Raw genomic sequence first — 6,000 nt, 5'->3', positions numbered from 1 at the left:
TGAAGTGCATACCTTTCAAATTATAAACTTCCTACTTGTCCTAGGAAAATCCTCACTGTATAAATAATTGAACTCATCTGCTGGGAACACAAGTATTCTTTCTCTAGCAGGCTAAAATATATGCCTAAACACACATCTTGTGCTTAGTGCTTTAAATAGTAATTACTCCCGTGAAGTCACTGGAAGCCCTTAAAAGGATTTGACAGTTTCCCCACAATCTTGCAGTGAATGTAGTAGCCGGGCTGCGCGGTGCTCCATCCACTGATAATTCAGCAGCTGAGGAACTCGGCAAAGCCTGCTCCAAACTTCTCAGCTGTTGACAGGCTTGACTTGCTGAGAACACTGGTTAAATATAGCACAAACGGGCTGAGCTCAACAAAGTCATTGCTGCAACACTGTGTGAAGAGACCAGAAGAGGGGAAATACAATCTGAGAACTAAACTGCCAAAGCCTAACACCACCTAGCAACAGTTGAAAAAACTTTTAAACAAAAGTCGGGGTGAGACACAGACAGAGCATACCTCCTACTTCTCCTGCCTGGGATTTCTGCGGGAAGCAGCTCCGGTCTCCTGTTCTCTGCCCCATTTCCTTCATTACTTCAGCTGCTGGTAGACCTAGAAAAGTGGGGAAAGTTTCTCTCTCTGTGTTCTCCTGGGCTGGATCAGTCTACTCCTGTGGTAGTGCTGCGGGACGAGCTTCTGGGAACTTTTGCTGTGGTGTAAAGGAGATATTCCCAGGGTCGTGTTGCTGACAGGTAAGGCTGAGCTACCCACTCCAATGCACTCTTTTTAAGAGAAGTGATTTACTTCGCTAGTGACTATTGTCTCTTTCCTTCTATGAACAATCTTCTGCATGATTTGGAAATGTCAGTGCATGAAAGCTGGGATAAAAGTTTTAGATTTTTTTTTTACACTTTCATCACAGGAAAACATCGCTTAAATAACTTTTACAGTTCTTAGAACAAGCATGATCAAGCAGCTAGCAGTACTATGAAGAAATGTGTATAGAATTTGACATGTATCTTGCTTATATCTGCTCACATGCTGACAGAAGACAAACCAGCATGTAAGAATAGAATGCATATCGCTCCTTACCGGCGATAGCCTAGCAGCTATTAGAAACAGTGACAGCCTGGGTGATAACTGAGAGGAAATAGCTATTCAGTAACTGAATTAACTGAATACGTTGTGACCCAGCGCATTTGTACCTTTTATTTCCTTAGTAACTTTTAGCAGAGGCTCACCTGGTGCCTTTGGTGCTACTCCTGTGGCAACAGCTCTTGGTTCTTCCTCTTGCATTTATTTACATAGAACGACTATTAACCTCTGCTTGATTGATTAGCTGGATAATGCAACCCTCCTAAAGACTGACCTCGTGTTTATTGTACCCAAGTGTGCTTGAGCTGGGTTGTTGTTAAGGTGTTTGTTCCTTTTAGCAAAATAAATGAGAAACGAGTTCTCAGTTGTTTTACCCTGACAGCAGAATGGAAGCCTGTTTATCTGTTGGAAATGCATATCCTATGGTCCTGTAGCAGTCACGTAATTTAAGGGAGGAATTGCTTAGTATGATTTGCTTTGTCTGAACTGACAAAAGCTGTTTGGTCAACTGAAGAATGAATCCCCTCCACCCCATCTTTTAAAGCCATTTTCTCCAAACAAAAGAAATCTAGTATGCACAAATTTTTAAAAGACGTACTGATTTTGAATTCATATGTAATATGAATTCAGTTATGAAGGCAAAAATTTAAAGAATGTGCTTAACCCCTCAAAAACCCTGTTCACAGATTTATGTGGAATTGTCTCAGATGAAAAATATTTGTCCTAAAGAAGGAGCGGACTGAGTGAGTCTACGCTGACTGTCTGTGGTGTTTGACACAGTCTGGGGACTCTGGGGACTGCCTCAGGAAGATGAGAAGGTCTTGCTTCAGCTAAATAATTCTAGTTTCATCCCTGCATATTATATAAATGACATCAATACCACATTTTAGCAGTGACATGCTTACAGATTGGATGAAATTAAAATACTCTGAAGCAACTTTGACTTGGTGGCTGAGAATGTAACTGCTGTGAAACAATAAGATAGATGAAGTATTTGGCTGGAGGAAAATTCTTAAAAACAAAAATAATGTAGTTTACATTTTATTTCATACCACTTAAGCACTACATAGGAATGCCCTTTGGTGGCCATGATTTAATGCGATAATGATTACTGTGGAATTACTGCAGCACTATGGTATCCCAAATCTAAATCTCAAAAGGAAACTGTGGTATTGCTTTTTAATATAGGCATATCCCGGGAAAGTTATTTTTTTGGAAGAAAGATGTACAGTGAGAACTAAAACAGAGACAATACGATTTGTACAGTTTTTGTCATCTTGACATTAGAGTGAAAATTACTGAGTTAATTGGCAAATAATAAACTGTGGAGAAATGACAGATTTGACTTTCTGAATATATAGGGATGACAAAATCAAGGAAAATGCTATGCTAATTATTGACTGCTTTTTGGAGTCTGTTGTTGCTCAGCATAATGTATGGTTTTACAATTTTACTTTTCTTGCACAAATTACTTTTAGCAAAGTTGTTAAAAGCAAAAGGCAAATTTATTTGTCTGACAACTATCAAATGAAGTCCCTTTTGAACAGTCTGATAGCAACTTCCAACTCTAACACATGGAGTTGTGGTTTTACATACATCTGTCTTCCTTTCCACTTCAAAATGGAGGAGGCAGCTAAAATTACTCTTCCCAACAGGTGTCCACAAAGAGGCTCTGGGATTTTCCAATCAAATCTGTGGAATATGCAATGTGGCTTGTCAACAGATGGCTTCATATTTGAAGAATAGCCAATTCTACTAATGACTACAGTGAAACCAAGCTCAATTTCATATCAAATCAAAAAGTAATTTAGGTTTTGGCGATACACTCCATTGTAGAGATTTTCTTGGAAGACGAGCAGACATAGAGTACCCATTTATTTTCCCCATTATATATTATTTTGATTTTGTTTATATTCCGTAACTGTGGAATGAATGGTGCCCTTCATGGTGCTAAAGCCTGTGTGTTCCTCCCGATCTGAATGCACTTCCAGCCTCTGCCTGTGACTCCTTCTTTCACCTTCATTATGGCAATAGTATAATTTATGGCCTCTTTTAGCCAATTTAGCCACAGCTAAAGTCATCATCGTAACTGAGTGTTTTGTCATCACCTCGGTCTTTCAGTCTCTTTATAGAACGCCTGGTTCTTTTTAACACCAAATTCAAAGACTTGAAGTTCATCTTCAGAGCTCAGCTCTGTTCTGTCCTTGCCTACATCTGCCTCGATTTTCCCATACGCCTCCTGTTTGTGTCTGGGGGACTATTAACCTTCAGCTCTGGTGTTAGCTGGTCCATCCTCTGGGCTACTGGCTTAGTAAGCTTGTGATCGACCTAACGACATTAGAGTTTTCTACAGCATCTCTCACTGTAGCACCCAACACTAATGGCACGGAAAGACTAAACTTGTCTGCTACCAAAGCTATGTTGACCAAGGTAGGGCTCCTGAGGATACACTTGTGCTCCCTGGAAGCAGCTTGTGGAGTAACCATAAGTATGTTGGGAAATCTCTACTTTTACTCGTATGCCCTCTTTTGTTTCACTGGGTCACAATTTCGCCAGTGTCGCCATTTCCAGACTGGAAGCTTTTTACTGATACAGGTGCATCAGTAAAACTCCTGATAGAGGGTCTTACTGTTGGCACAAATTCCACACATGAGTAATTGAGGGCTTTTGGTAATCTCATCTAACCCAGCTGATGTGTCCCCAGGCATAAATTAAGAATGTGCCTCAGGGCTGTGCTGACTCAGAGGCCAGGTTTATGCCACTGAATTTGGAGTGAGATTTCCTTTGAGTTTAAGAAGATCATGTCTTAGCATTCAATAATTAACAGATAAATTTCCAGCCTTCTCAAGAGCATTTAACAAAACGGATCATCTGTATTCCTGTCCAAATATTTTTTTTCCTAAGAGACATTTTACTTTTCTCTAATTTCCTGTTTCTTCCCTTCCTTTCTCAAGGTTTGTTGTTGCACTTTGCCATACTATTTTAATAGATAAACTGATTTTGGGGGCAGGGATTTTGTCCTTCTACACATCTGAAATGCCATTTGGAGAAACAGAGCTATAATATTTGTGAAGAATCCAGATGAAACAACAAGACGAAGGAGAAGGAAGTCCATGTATTCATACTTCCTATTTCACAAAAAATATTTAATACACAAAACCTAAGATAAGAACTGAAAGTTAGAAAGATAAAACAGTATATGTGATAAAATAATGATATTCTGTTCTGTAGAAAGGTTTAAATACTTCTTTACAAGAAGCACAAACACCTGTACTTTTCAGCTTCCTCACCTTATTCTGGTGCTTTTCATTTTTAGCTATCTATCTTTTAATTTCTCTGAGTGGTTTCTACTGAAAGTTGTTTTCCAATTTTATACAGAATATTGGGAATTATTTGGGGAATACCGTTTTTTCTTTACATTGGAGGATACTGAGTTGCTGCAGAAACAATTATCTAATAAAGAATTAAGATTTCTTAACCTCTCTCACTCCCATTTGGTAGCTAGTATTTGTATCAGGTTAGTGATACTAGAAAAATAGAGCATTTATAACAGTCCTGTAGGTGTTCTTTGAGGTCCTGGTGTCCAAAGGAGAGGAAGAGTTGTACCTGTTTCCTGTTCAGCAGAGACAGTGGGAGTCTCTAATCACGTTGAAGATTGTGTGGTGCCTAATGTATTTGAGAAAATTGTGCCTTTCTGGATACTTGATTCAATTTTATCTTTTATTGTGGGTCTTTTTACAGACTTCTCTAGCTTCTGCAGGTAATCTCACTGCCTGTATCACTCTTTATTCTTACCATCATAGCAAAAGAAATACTAATATCAATGCAAACACACAAACACAAAGCCTTCTGAAGTTGTACACAGATTGTGGTTGCCTCCAAAATGGTTTGCACACTTTGGAAATACAGAGAGAGAGGCAACTCCTACCATTAAAAGCATATATCCCAAAAGCACAATTGCATTTTAATTTGAAATCATTCTTCTATAGATACACAGCTGTTAAAATGCAAGATTTACCCTGGGCCATGTAGAGAGCAGTGTTCTGAGGCACCAAAATGGCATTGCTTTTTTTTTTTTTTTCCCCCAGTTACTAGAAAATTACTATATGTGGTATTCTAGAATTTAGGGGAAAATTAAGAATTCCAACATCCGGTTCCTTAATATTCCACCTCTATGAGAGCTGAAATTTCATCAGAAATCTGCGTGTGTGCACGTGTGTGCTTTTTGTAAGAAAAGCAGTGCTTTTTGGCATTGCAGAATGCGTTGCTGAAGGAATGGGACAGTCCCATGCGAAGTAGAGGGAAACAGCCTGGAGCTTGTGCTTTTTCCCTTAAATGGGCAGCCCGGCTCCGTGCTCTTGGCTGACACAGGCAAAGGGGGGGTGAATCTAACAGATCGCTCTACGTTGTCCCAACGAGTTTCTTTTCAAAGCTGATAAAACCACAATTAAACTCTTAATTATCTATGATGTCACCATACTCAGATCTAAACCAGTGGGGTTTCAGAACAAGAGCAGAAACCTCAATGAATTTGCACTAAGCCTTTTGAGTTTGGTTTCTATACTGTAAGAGCTCTTTAATATAGTAAAGGTTGCTTTATTTGCTTTTCCTTTTTGGGGAAATGGTGTCAAAGCGTATAACGTTTTGTGATTTATGCTGTTCAAAAGGTTGTTCCGGTGCACATGTAAAAGTAATATTTTGGGAGCTAAATCCATTTTCTATGTGAAGTCCATAGTATCTAGAATCTTGTAGGTTTTGGGGGTGGGGAGGGGTATCTGACTAACGAGTGTATTATGGCTGTGGACAGTAAGAGCTACAGTTTCACTAACAAACTTTAAAAAAACCTGAGAGAAAGTGGATTCTACTGTGATAACAAGAAAGAATTTTTTTTGAAACTGGTTTC

The 6,000-nt window shown here is 39.0% G+C and overlaps 1 protein-coding gene across 2 annotated transcripts in view; it reads left to right on the top strand.

The window, feature by feature from the left end:
• Window positions 1-221: 221 nt before the first annotated feature.
• The window catches only part of FILIP1 (filamin A interacting protein 1), a 102,733-nt gene continuing 96,954 nt past the window's right edge, over window positions 222-6,000 (top strand). For both annotated transcript variants that reach the window (XM_074150393.1, XM_074150392.1), the window contains exon 1: window positions 222-754. The gene's annotated coding sequence lies outside the window, so the exon portion shown is untranslated. The remainder of the gene's footprint in view (window positions 755-6,000) is intronic.

Source organism: Numenius arquata, chromosome 7 (genome assembly GCF_964106895.1).
Source record: "Numenius arquata chromosome 7, bNumArq3.hap1.1, whole genome shotgun sequence".
Taxonomy (NCBI): domain Eukaryota; kingdom Metazoa; phylum Chordata; class Aves; order Charadriiformes; family Scolopacidae; genus Numenius; species Numenius arquata.
Note: the sequence above shows the minus strand (reverse complement) of the source record. Positions and strands in the feature narration are given on the sequence as shown.